General features: G+C 38.6%; 4 protein-coding genes across 6 annotated transcripts in view; 1 reads left to right on the forward strand and 3 right to left on the reverse strand.

Moving 5' to 3' along the window:
- Positions 1–9,502, reverse strand: part of LOC144650602 (uncharacterized) — a 141,595-nt gene extending 132,093 nt beyond the window's left edge. The window contains exon 1 of the mRNA XM_078510359.1: positions 9,476–9,502. The gene's annotated coding sequence lies outside the window, so the exon portion shown is untranslated. The remainder of the gene's footprint in view (positions 1–9,475) is intronic.
- The window catches only part of LOC144648597 (uncharacterized), a 701,885-nt gene that overhangs the window by 206,929 nt on the left and 482,425 nt on the right, over positions 1–12,531 (forward strand).
- The window catches only part of LOC144649639 (uncharacterized), a 187,879-nt gene that overhangs the window by 27,062 nt on the left and 148,286 nt on the right, over positions 1–12,531 (reverse strand). The gene's annotated exons all lie outside the window — the stretch shown is intronic.
- The window catches only part of LOC144652372 (uncharacterized), a 107,687-nt gene that overhangs the window by 3,453 nt on the left and 91,703 nt on the right, over positions 1–12,531 (reverse strand). For 2 of the 3 annotated variants that reach the window (XM_078512479.1, XM_078512421.1), the window contains one exon: positions 3,159–3,243. The exons of the other annotated variant lie outside the window; for it this stretch is intronic. The gene's annotated coding sequence lies outside the window, so the exon portion shown is untranslated. The remainder of the gene's footprint in view (positions 1–3,158; positions 3,244–12,531) is intronic. 3 annotated transcript variants of the gene reach the window in all.

Genomic DNA, 12,531 nt, shown 5'->3' on the forward strand with positions numbered 1-12,531 from the left:
CCCGAAGGTGTCCGTTTTAGAGAAAGTTGACTGTATTACTTGAAATAAAGTTAAGCTTTTTTACCAGAAAAATTAGTATTACACAATCCTCATGTAGTTTTTTGTACTATCACAGGAACGCACGCTTTTAAAAAATATATATTTTTGAATTTATTTAAAAGTGCGCATGTATTCAGTAAACAGAAAACTTTCAGCACCAAGGAGTTCAAGTACACGGACGTTTTCGAGTCAAAGAAGGCAACCGGAAGTCAATTTTTTTTGACGCGTATTAAAGACTTTTTCGTCAAAACGCCAAGTTGTAGATGCCTTAATGAGAGCTTTGATACTCAAGGGTGGGAGTGAAAGTGCACCAAGCACGTTACTTCGTTATTATTGTTTTCTTTTTTGACTGACTGGTTTCTCTTTATTCACGGATTACCTTAAAAACTTGTTAACTGAAAATACAACACTTAAGGTGCTGGTTCTAAATTTTGGAAACTTAAAGCCCGGGTCAAACAAGGATGAAAGTTGATGATAGTTGACTCTCATGAGAGTTTTCGTCAACTCTCATCGACTATCATCAACTCGGGCCAAACGAGAACAAGAGTCCGTCAAAGTCTCATCGACTCTCACGAAATATTTGAGCACGTTCACAAAGTCGATAAGAGCGCACGAGAGTCGGTGAGAGTACATGAGAGTTCCATGCCAAACGAGAGTGAGAGTTGAACTCTCATCAACAATCATCCTCGTTTGGCCCGGGCTTAACAGGTTCGACGAGTATACCCGTCATGTCGCCGTCATGTCAATAGTCCCTTGACCCACCATTTAAAGATGAATTCCAGTCCGTACTGCGTAATCTCGGCTGCAATGTTTATGTGAGCCCACACGAACGAATGTTTACAAGCAAAACAAAAAATTCCGCGACAAACTTACATTTTTCTTCATCATTAACGCCAGATATCCTTGCAGAACAGATAATAACGAGTAGAGGAACCTTGACGCTATTTCAAACCGACGTTTCAGCTCATCGGAAATTCTTAAACGAAACGAACTGTAATGGCGGACTAAAAAACTTCATGTATGCTGTCACCGAAGTGTAACGTTTCAACGAATTCAAAACAAAAACGAAAACAAACCCCAAGTCTGCGCAGTACGGACTGGAAATCAGCTTTAACAACAGAACATATTTAATAGCAGAAAACTGAAATCAGCCAAAAAATGAAATAACATAACAAACAATACAGCAAGGCTGATACTTCGTGAAAAAAGTACATTTTGCACCCCCACAAGTTTGAGACCCCAACACGAATATAACTGATAAGGCAGGTTTGCAAACGTACGTGAAGAGCTGTTTCGCCCTCATTGAAACTCTCCCACTATATTGTCCCTTGAAGCGAGCGCCGTTTTGAAAAACATGACGTCATCAGATATCCAGTTCTAGTTACGAGCCGCACTGACTATTGAGGGTCATTGTATTTTAAGTCATTTTTTATTACTTTTAAATCGAAGGAGACCTCAAGACAATAGTTTTGGAACGTAGAATAACACCAAAGAAGTAATAAAAACCCGAAAATAAACAAGGATGGTTTCGACTGGCGAACATTATTACAGATTACGATCGAATAACCTTTGTTTTACGTTACGTTCTGATGTATACCTGACAATTATTAAAAAATGTGTTGTTCTTTTCTCTTTCTGCCTACCTATTCTCTGATTAAATTTGTTTATTTAAATGTACACTGGTCTACACTGTTCTATGAATAGAAAATCAGTAAGCATCCTTTTTTCCTTATTTCCGGTAATTTATTTTCAATTCCCGATAACTCGAACCATTTTCAAAATCCCTTCAAGGTTCGAGTTATCGGGAGTCAACTGTATCAGTATTGCTGTATTGTCTGTTATGTTTTTGGCTGATTAGATCTACTGGTAGCCCCTACGTTGGCAGTATTATCATTATAGGTCTTTCAGATCCCATATGCTGTGTTTCTTTAAAGTGCCTATGAAATGAAAATCAAGTTGAACTAATATGCAAGGCCTTTCAAAATGAAGAAAGAAGGTGTTTTCATTTTTGTGATATATTTTCCCGTTCCAGAGATATTAGCGATTTTGTATTATGCAAACTAGATAACTGATGACGTCATAAGTTTTAAAGAAGTTTGTGTAAAAACACAAAATCAGTAGTATCTCTGTAAATACTAAAGCAAAGTAATTGAAACTTGGCACCAGTATTGTAACTTAAGAAATACACCACATGGTACATATGATTCGGTTGCTTTGGCAACACTTTTGGTTCAAAGTGCGGAACTTGATACAGTGCACGGGTTATTGTTCAGTTGTTATTTGCGTCGGCTTTTTAACTAACGTCATTTAAATTTGCTAAACTATGCTGATGACCCCCAATCTGGGCGAAACAGCTGTCCACTGTTGTAATCCTGCTCTATAAGTTCTAGTCGTGTTGGTGTCTCGCAAAGTCTACTTTGTTACGTAGTATGAAAAGCCTTGCTGTATTTTTCGTGATGTTACTTCTTGCCTGTTATGAAGTGAAAATATAATGCGATTATCTCAGCCTGTTGACAGCCTGCGCGTGAACAAGAGGAACTATTCCAATAATTACTCGACAAAAGTAACCTGCAGTGAGCGTTCATTCGCGTGACCTTCTCGCGTGACTCGCTGTTAGCGTTCACACAACAACGAAAATCAGTCACGCGACTTAAGCCCTGGCCAAACGGTTACGCAAGTGGACGCAAGTAGTTGCAAATTCAACTTGCGTACAGACTTGCACTGGGTGGCCAAACGGCCTCGCAAGTTTAGTCGCAAGTGCACGCAAGTTTGCAAAAAGTCATTTAAAATGCTACGAGGTGCGATTCAGTATTTGAATGAAACTGCAAAAAAATGCGTTGAGTTGTGATGGGTGGCCAAACGGTGAAAACAGTGCGTTAACTTAAGTGCAAATTTGATCTCCCTCAAGGTGAACGCAAGTCAACGCAAGTGCCTGCAAGTCCTGGCCAAACGAAGTCGCAAGCGGACGCAGGTTTTTAACTTGCGTCTTCTTGCGTTGCCATTTGGTCAGGGTTTTATTCGAATCTCTCACCGTAAAAATTCTGAGTATTTAACATGAGCTATACATACGGAGCTACAGACACGAACAATTAACGGTTTGAAGTAAGATATAGTCTTACCGTGTTCCGTTTCCGGCGTCTCCTGATGAAGTGAAACCAAAAGTGGTATCATAACTGAAATTGAAACACTAGTGAGGGACTTTCCCTGCAAGACAAGCCACAGACAAAGAATCGAAAAGAAGCTCAAAGACAAATACAAATTCAGAAATTGATCACAACCAGCTTTCAAACTTCGTGCAAAACAACCAAAGAAATAAATTCTTTTTTAAATGCTTTACATGCTTCTCTATCTCCATTCTTTGTTAAGTACAGACGGGTTTAATAATAGTCCAGTACTTTCAATGTTGTTTGCATCGTGCTGTCGATTTATTTATCGAATTTACATGTAACAAAGCTTCCTGTCATAGAAAGACCGACTTGCTCTGAAGACAAATTGTTCATTATCCTTCCTGTATACTTATTAGAATTTAGTTATGGGAAAGTCAATCCAGACGAGCAAGCTCGCTGAGGAAGACACGAAGGTGCTAATAGAGTAAGCAGAAGGGGTGGGTGGGTGGGGCGATTCCAACCAAAGTTAGTTGAACTGACAACTATGAATAATAAACACATGCTTTTGTACTATGCACGGAGTCTAATGTATATTAATAGGGTATAAATAATAAATTGCAAGGGAAGGGCCATTATTTCTATGGAGGGGGGGGGGGGGATAAAAATATTAAAAAACTTGTTCGGAGAAAATGACCACCGAAGCCCGCTTCACCACACACCCGATATTTTCTCTCTGAAGCTTGTTTAAGCTCAGATTGTGCTTTTTAATCGGGCGTGGCCGATTTATAATTTACCCTTTGGTCGTCCTAGACGATAGTCTCCTGCCGGCCAAAAACGACGGAGATAGCCTGGGCCAATCGGTTTTATTTCAGTTTTGACAGTAAATCGTTGTAGGCACACTGGGTCGACTTTTGGGCTAATCTGCAATCTGGTTCTCTTCTTTGCTTCGGCGGGAGGACAGAGTAAAAAGCTTAAGGGGTAAAGTACCAATAATCACCATTGTGAAACTGTAGTTGCTTTGACAAGTTGAAGCTATTCTTGTAAATAAAAGGGGTAACGTCATTCATGTCACGCAATGTTTTTGTGGTAAACTTTGAAACTAGACGCTTTGCTGGTTTTTACAAATAAGCAATAGCAGTGTGATCTGGCGGTACATTTTTTTGAGGCGGACTCCACTTTAAAACCTTTTTTTATATATATATTTAGCAAGAAGTGTGTCGATTTTCATTTCCGCACAGTTGGGCGTCAAAGTCGCCTGTCACAAAGAGTAGAATGTTTGCACAACATGTTTTGAATCTATTTTAGATTTGCCTGGTGACGTTAGTAAGGCACTTCTCAAGACGTCAGCAAAACATTGGCAATGTACAGTATTGGTGTGAACTTGAATGAATTTTTACGAGATCGGTAAAGCTATCGAATGAAAAGATGACTTCAAAATGAAAACTTCGAATAGTTATAATTAAATACCAATTGAATTCGAAACAACCGGCTACTTGCCAAACTTTGGCCGTCTACTTTCGTCTCTCTTTACCCTAAACTTTGACAAAAAATAAATAAAATAATGGAAAGATGCCGCAAAAATACTGCACGAAATCCGTGTCTAATGTCTGAGTCGAATTGTAAACGCATTGCAAGAGTTTTTAATATGTTCACCTTTAAAATAAAACAGTCTATCTACATCTTTTGATAAGAAATTCCGGAAGTGACATCTGTGTTCAAAACAGGAATTTTTGCACAACTTAAAGTTCCGAAAAAAAAGACCACATGTTTTGTAAAAATCACAGACAAACATGATCAGGAAAATAAAACAGGCCAATGGGTTTTATTCACGAAAATACAACTTTCTTAAGAAAGAGTTTGTAAACAAGACAGTGGAATCAAATTACATTTCACACGAAATTTGCATACATTTGAACTTGCAAAAAAGAAGTATCTCTGCCGAGACATAATAGCGAAACCTTGCAATGTTAATAATCATTGTATTCTGATTTGATTGGTATTTTTTTGTATTAACTATTTGAAAGTGGTTCTCATTTTCATTCACTAATTGAAGTATTTATAGATGTGAAAACATTCACTTAATCAAATTACATTCTGCACGAAATATTTTGAATCCTTTCGTCCCGAAACTTTGTTGGAGAGTACTGCATAAAAGCAGGTCATAGAATTGAATAAAAAGATAAGAACCATATTGATAAAAGAAATTTTAAAACTTTATTTTGGCTCATTTTGACGAGTTTCAGGATTTTCCTAGACTGCCAGTTAACGGCTGTATCTTGTCTGTCTCTAACGATTTTCCTACGGTTTCGAACGAGCTAATTTTTCAACATGATATCACGGTAGCGAGCAGACGTCGATTCGTTCTGAATTTTTCGATTCGGTAAACAAGTTACAGGTCGATATACAGACCCTCTGTACAGTAAAAAACGTTTTGGGAACAAACCATTGTGAACTTATTTTCTATGTTGATCAGCAAAAATCCTTTAATAGTACGACATGGGGTTTGTTATCAAATTCGTTGGTACGTTAATACTGCAAGGTGTATAACCGTAGAGAATTACTATCAAGTGCGTTTTGTTTTATTAGCGGTTTATACTCTAAGGTCTTGGTATGGGAGATCAAAATTAAGGCAAATTTCCGTTATTTTCAAATTGCTTGGCACAGATTAGTACGTACGCGTACAAACGAAAAACCAAAAAAGAATACTGAAACGGTCAGGAAATGTATACAAACATTGAATTGAATGAAAAATGCCGAAAATAGCATTTCAAGCATCTAATTTCATTTTTTTTTTGGGGGGGGGGGGGGAGATGCCCTCAGACCCCCCTAGGCGACTCGCGCGTTTAGCGCTGGAAAAGTACCCTGCCGCTTACTTTCCAAAACCATGTTATTGAAAGCCCTGATCTGTGAAAACGCTTATGTATTTTCCGCTGGTATTCAGAGTAATTAGTTATGCTAAACTCTTTTGCACTTGGTGTCGCACGTTTACGTGCGATATTACCTGTGATTGGTTAGTTCCTGATATTTATATTTTCTTCGACCGTTGAATATTCACTCACGCTTGCGATCCACGCAGTTTAATACTTCGCTAGTTTTAAAATCTATCTTCCTGATGAGTGCTAAAGACGAATCTTCCACATCTTCTGCTCCAGTTCTCCCATCAAGGGGAACAACTACTGGCAATCAACCTGACGGCGCAGTAGTGCACCAGGTTTTTTCGTTGTTCGAGGACTACCTTGAAAATAAGTTTGAGATCGAACGGAAAAGCAAGATCAACAAGGAGGTGGTCCAGTTTAAGTTCAAAGGAGACTAAAAGCAGTTCGAGCTCAATGCTGCGATAGAATCCATTTTGGAAAATATTGAATCAGAAAGCCAGCGAGGTCAACCGAATCAAGAGCGCATCCGAAATCTTGCACAGGATGGTAGGCAACTCATTTGAAAGAGGTAGAAGCTGATAAAGATCGCCGATAAGAGCAAAGATGCTTGACAAGTTGTCACTGAATACGAGTATGACGAGCTTCCGTCGGGATCAGAAGACACAAAACGTCTTAAGAAAGCTAGGGAGGCGGCTGGTCGAAAACGCCGCCAGAAAGAGCAGGCGGCCAACGATCGCGGAAAATAACAGAGTTTTGGTGGTAGTGTTGCCAATCAGCCTTTTTGCGGTAAGACCTAATTATTCATCCAATGCCTCATTTACTTTGTGATTTCTCATAATCTGGATCCGCTTGCGAATCCTGCCATATTTCTTGTTTGCCTGATTGTTTACGGGAATTTAAGGGTTAAATAATTTACGTTCGGTTGAGCGAAGTGAATTAGAACGTAACTACATTTTTCCACTATATTCTTTTTTTGTTTTGACGTGAAATGAATTTTCTTTTTATGCCATTCAACTGGTTTAAGCTGATTTTGTTGAAGATTTGTAACTCAATATAAATTTTTAAACCTAAGATGGAGCTTGCCTAGGCGTGTGTGTTAAAAAGAAGATGCCTTCTAGAGCTTGCGGAAACTGCATGACATATGCAGATCTCGGACTACTGTGTAACGGTCACCTAAAACCTCCGCTTTGTTGGCGCCACCCCCTTCCCCTCCCCCAAAACGTTGGTGAGGGTGGAGGTAATTGGAGTAAAAAGCTCGATGGGATAGGGTGGAGTAAAAGACTGCAGGAGAGGAGAGGGAGGGGGAGGATGGGAGTAGAAAGGGAGGGACAGGTGGGGATGAAAGGCTAAGGAGAGGGAAAGGGAGGGATAATTAAAATCTATGCTTGGTTATATCACGCAACCTTTGACTTCTGTTGTTTTCTCACAAGAACAAAACTTAAGGTGGGGTTCTACCTGAATTTGAATAAAATTTTAAGAGATTTAAAGAATGGATTGAAGAAAAAAATGGAAACACCACAAAACAGTTGACCCCCTCGCAAGAGCACTCTGTCCGTCCCCCAGACATCCCCCCAAATCGCCCAAAAATTAACAAAATACTGCAAGACAAAGATATATGGGATAGGTATAGTAAAGCTTTTTTAGATTTCTTGAAACGCGGCTGAAGTGGTTTTCAGTATTTTCCAGCCCTTATACTTTGGGTCAATACTACTATTCTTCATCAGTTGCTATTACAGTAATGGTATGAAGCAAATACCTTATCACTGGTCAACAAGTTGTGATCATTTTCTTGACAATAGTAGTTACCTGATAAAGAGTTGTTGTACTGTTCCATCAAAGTGTAAGGGCTGGAAAATACCGAAATGCGTCAGCCACCTAAAGCGTTGGAAAAATGGTCTTCAGGTAAAACCCCGCCTTTATTAATTATTGCGAAAAGGCTGCACTTTGCTAAGTGTTAAAAAAGTATATTTTCTAGTCGTCTAGTTCAATCGTTTATTTGTATTGTGTGAAATATATTTATAAATTGAGACCATTGTGTCATAAAGTAATAATGCAATCTTGAAAACATTCCAGATACCTTATGTTCTACACACTAATACGGCTCATGCAGACTGTGACTTAAGCAAACCTCCGACTGAGTGTTCCTTAAGTGACTGTTTTTCTTAACGATTTTTACTGTACTGTACCTTGCCTTTCAAGTCAAAGAAGATAGTTAATTATTAACTGCTCGATTTTAAGCTTCTCAAGCTTCTCAAGCTTCTTGTTTAGTTGTAATTACCACGGTAAAGTTCTCCTTGGAAAATGACACAATGAAACATGTACTCGGAGATGGAGATGGAACACCATAGAAAACACGGATCAAATCATGCAAAATAGATTATGACCAACACTCAGGGTCTTAAAATAACTGAGGAAAATGTGCTGCCTTTGCATTTACAACTGCAAATGGTTAGATATTCTAGTCTTCTCGGATAAGGACGATAAACCGTAGGCCCCGTCTCCTGCATCTTCAGTGTTATGGTCAGCAGGGGGAGACCGGACGTAAAAGAACCCACACACTTATCGTTAAGAGTAGGGCACGAAGTTCCCGGTGTTGTGGTCCGTTGTACTGTTGAAATGCTTGGAGATATTAGCTATGTTAAAAGCTACTCTACAATCCGAGGTTAAATAAAGTATTCACTTCACTTCACTTCACAAAATAGTAAATTCACGGACTTTCTGTTTTGAAATTTTAACTAAGAATTACAACTGATTGAGCACGATCAGTTCTGTCTTTGATGGCCTTAATTGTCTTCAGACCAAGTAGGGGACAAAGTTAGTTGTAATTGTACTTCTCGCGACGAAGCTTGCTTTAATTTGGAAATTGAAACTACGAAACACTCGGGGTAGTTTTCGAAATTCCGAGAAAGGACATTAATAATCACATTAAGTCATACAAGCAACCGTGATTAAAAGGTTTGTAGAGTGTTGCACACAAGCTTGGCGGGATGTGGGATACGAATTCTAAACGGCGGGATATGGGATGAAAATACACAAGCTGCAGTAGGATAATACAAGTGCTCAGTTAATACAGGTTTTAAACAATCGAAATGACCATTTAATAGCCACTTTTTAGTTGTCTACTGTTTCGTTTGGAAGAGAGTTCCATAATAATGGAGAGGCTATTTTAAACGCTCTGACACCGTGTGCTTTCATATGATTTAGCAATCGATTTGGTGACAAAGATCTAAGCGGTCTTGGAGGTCTATAGCATGCTATCATGTCATTATTTCAAGCTACTGTCCGCTTTATAAAGGGTGTCTATTTAATTTGGGCTTGACTGTACGCATTCACGTCGCTTATGTAAACTATTGATTGCCACAAGACGTTTCCCTTTACAAATAGTTTGAAAATACATATCTTTCGGTCAAATGTTAAAAATAACGCATACAATACAAGGTTAGTTACACTTACCACGCCAATGTTGAAACAATAGTTTAAAGCTCAGAAAGCTGACTAGCTCGTATACCTTGCACAGAAAGAACTACGCTGTCAAGTTCATTTTATACTGTTCGCTTTGGAAAGTAAAACGACTTGAAATCCGTGATTCGTTGCTCTGGGAAATTAGAAAATGAAATTTTCTAGTTAGATCCTACAAGGAAGTGTCAGTTTTTCATTTTCCAAAACACACTGGATGATTGAGAATTTAATTTTTGACTTTTTACGTAAACAACATAATTCCCAGTTGCTTCTCAAAAAGCTGTAAATCGCATTTCTACTATTTTGTTTATTTTTTAATGAAATGCCAGAAGTAAGTAATGTTGAGTTGCAACTTCGATTTTTGGCCGAGATGGAACACCCTATCCATATACTTCACACAATTTGATCAATTTTAAGGGGGTTTCCTTTAGTTATCCCCAAGCATATTGATGTAAATTGATCAATGAGTTTTCTACAATAAAGTGTTCCTTCGTGGTAGCAATCTTAAGTTTCCGCATGATCATCACTTTGTGATCTTATGAATGCCGTGAGTATCAAAATTGTACTATATATTTTAAACTGCTCAAGGTAGAGGACAAAGTAAGTTGTACTTACCACAACAAGGCTTGCTTTGGAAAGTGAAACTACGAAACATCCAAGAGAAAGGAAATTCCGAGAAAGTAAATAAATTATCATGAGGGTTACGGAGTTTCTTGGCGGGATGCGGGATGAGGTTAAAATCAAGACGGGACGTGGGACTGATAATGAATTTTCAACGGCGTGAGTGGGATGAAAATACACACCCAGGAGTAGGATGAAGGCGGAATGCGGGATAAATTTGAAACCGACGGGGGGATACGGAATGAAAAACATCAAATAACGCGTTCTCAGAGACCTGGATGATGGATGCTCTGTTTATAGAGGAGCTCGTATTAGAAATTACGAAAGGCGGGTTGTAGAGTTATTACCGTCCCTCCCCTCCCTCTTTAATTTGTAACCAGAAGAGTAACGAGAGACGCGCGTCGCAAGGCAGGATTAACCAACATTAATCGTTCACAGTCTGTCAGTTTGATGGACACCATCTAACCTCTGGAGCGAAATTTTCAATCGAAGAACATTTAATTTAATCGGAAAAGCAACTCCTCAATGGAAATTATTCAGTAAAATTCGCTACTGATATTGATTAGTTTCGGTCAGTCACTGACCAATTGCTAGTCACACAAAAACTATACACATTATTGATTGTTATCAATCTCGAGTCAGAATCCGCCGGCTCTTCGGTCAGCGGTAGCTCACCAGGACACTGACTTGGGAAAATGAAGGTGATCGTGCCAGAAATTCTGGTGTTCCGGTTTTAGTGTACATGCATTTAAAAGTTCTAAGCGGAAGCAAAATCTTCCAGTTCGAAAGAAATCGAGAAAGCTGAATCTATTTAGAGCATATTATTGAGAGTAAAGGGAATTTATCGGATGCAATTCAGAAGACAGAAGGAAAACACTTCATTATTATTAGCCTGTAGCTATTTTATTGGTGATAAATATTAGTTTAATTATTCATAAGATCTAGTTCGCTTTCTTTGCCTCAAGGCTACAGATCAGCTAGACAAGATTAAAGTTCTTGAGATGTTTGGGCAAAGTAATTTTTATTCAAATTGTCAAAGAGCAAACAAGTCTTTTGAACAGCAAGGGGGCAGATTGATTTGAGCTTCAGCCGACGGCATCAATGACGAAAATTGCCGAAAACTACCGAGAACTAACGAAGGTTACCCGAGCAACACCAGGCCTACGCGGTTCAAAATGGCAATTTTTTATTTTTAGTAATACTCGAATATATGTATGAAAAATATGCAAAACCCAAAACCAGTGTAAACGAAATGACAGAAGATTTTAATCTAACCATACTCAACCTACACATGGCGGTAACTGTTGAAAACGATAGTTTACAAAAAAAAAGTCAAATAATTTTCCCTGTAATCAGAAAAAGTTAGTTTTAAAAATAGATAGAAAGCAGGTACAATGAAATACTGTTCACAGTCCCTTTTTTCCGTGAAGTCGCAGAGATTGATCGTTGAGTTCGACGGGCCGCCATCTTGGTTCCTGAACACGAGCAAAAAAATTTTGTACTCTCCCCAGTTTTCGCTCCAATCAGGGACCAAGATGGCGGCCCGTCGAACTCCACGATCAAACGCAACGACTTCACGGAAAAATAGGCTCTGTGAACAGTCTAGTACAATGTAGATCAACGAGCTCAAACATCTAAAGTTTTGCCATATATGGATAGAAAATATGTGAGATAAAAAATTTTTCTTGCACTGCACTGAATTTAAAGGCTTGTACTAAGTTATAGAATTATGTATAAACAGGTTTGTTTTATTCTGTCATCATCATTACGGCCGGGCGAGTTAAATGCGATTTAGAAATTAAACATCTAAGAACGCTTTTTTTCTTGAGTTTAAATATCGCATTTTATAATCTTGCCACAGTTCCTGATCATAATGAACCATGGTAGGCTTAATAGAAAAGAATTCCAACTGGCAGAAGGCTGCATGGAATGCATGATATTCATGAATACCGAACAAAAATCCAGCTGGTAGCAGGTAGAGGGATCTCCCCCCCCCCCCTCGGGTGGTACTACATATTATAGACTATGAAAGGGTCTACCGAATAAAGGGCCTTTTTCAGGCTGGAGGTGTATAAAAGAGTAGGAAAAACTGCCATTAAGGTATTAAAAAGGCTCGTTCAAAATATCTCAAATTGACTTACAAGATTATTGTAGTTAAGAACGGATCATGTTTTTAGGGGGAAAGGGGTGGGTAGGCAATTTCTTGTAAGAAAGAATCGTTGTTTTTTGCAATGGTATTTGTAAGAATTTTTTTTACCAACATAATCATATGCAAGATATTTTTGCACCATCCTTGGCCGGCTTGCTTGATTTTTTTGTGCTTTTCTCCTACTTTTCTTGTGCAATATTATTTTTCGTAATTGCCCACCCCTCCCCCCTTAAAAAACTAAATGTTTCGTTTCTTAAGTGAAAGGGGTAAAATTTTCTCC

Source organism: Oculina patagonica, chromosome 1 (genome assembly GCF_052425735.1).
Source record: "Oculina patagonica isolate OP01 chromosome 1, crgOcupat, whole genome shotgun sequence".
Taxonomy (NCBI): Eukaryota; Metazoa; Cnidaria; class Anthozoa; order Scleractinia; family Oculinidae; genus Oculina; species Oculina patagonica.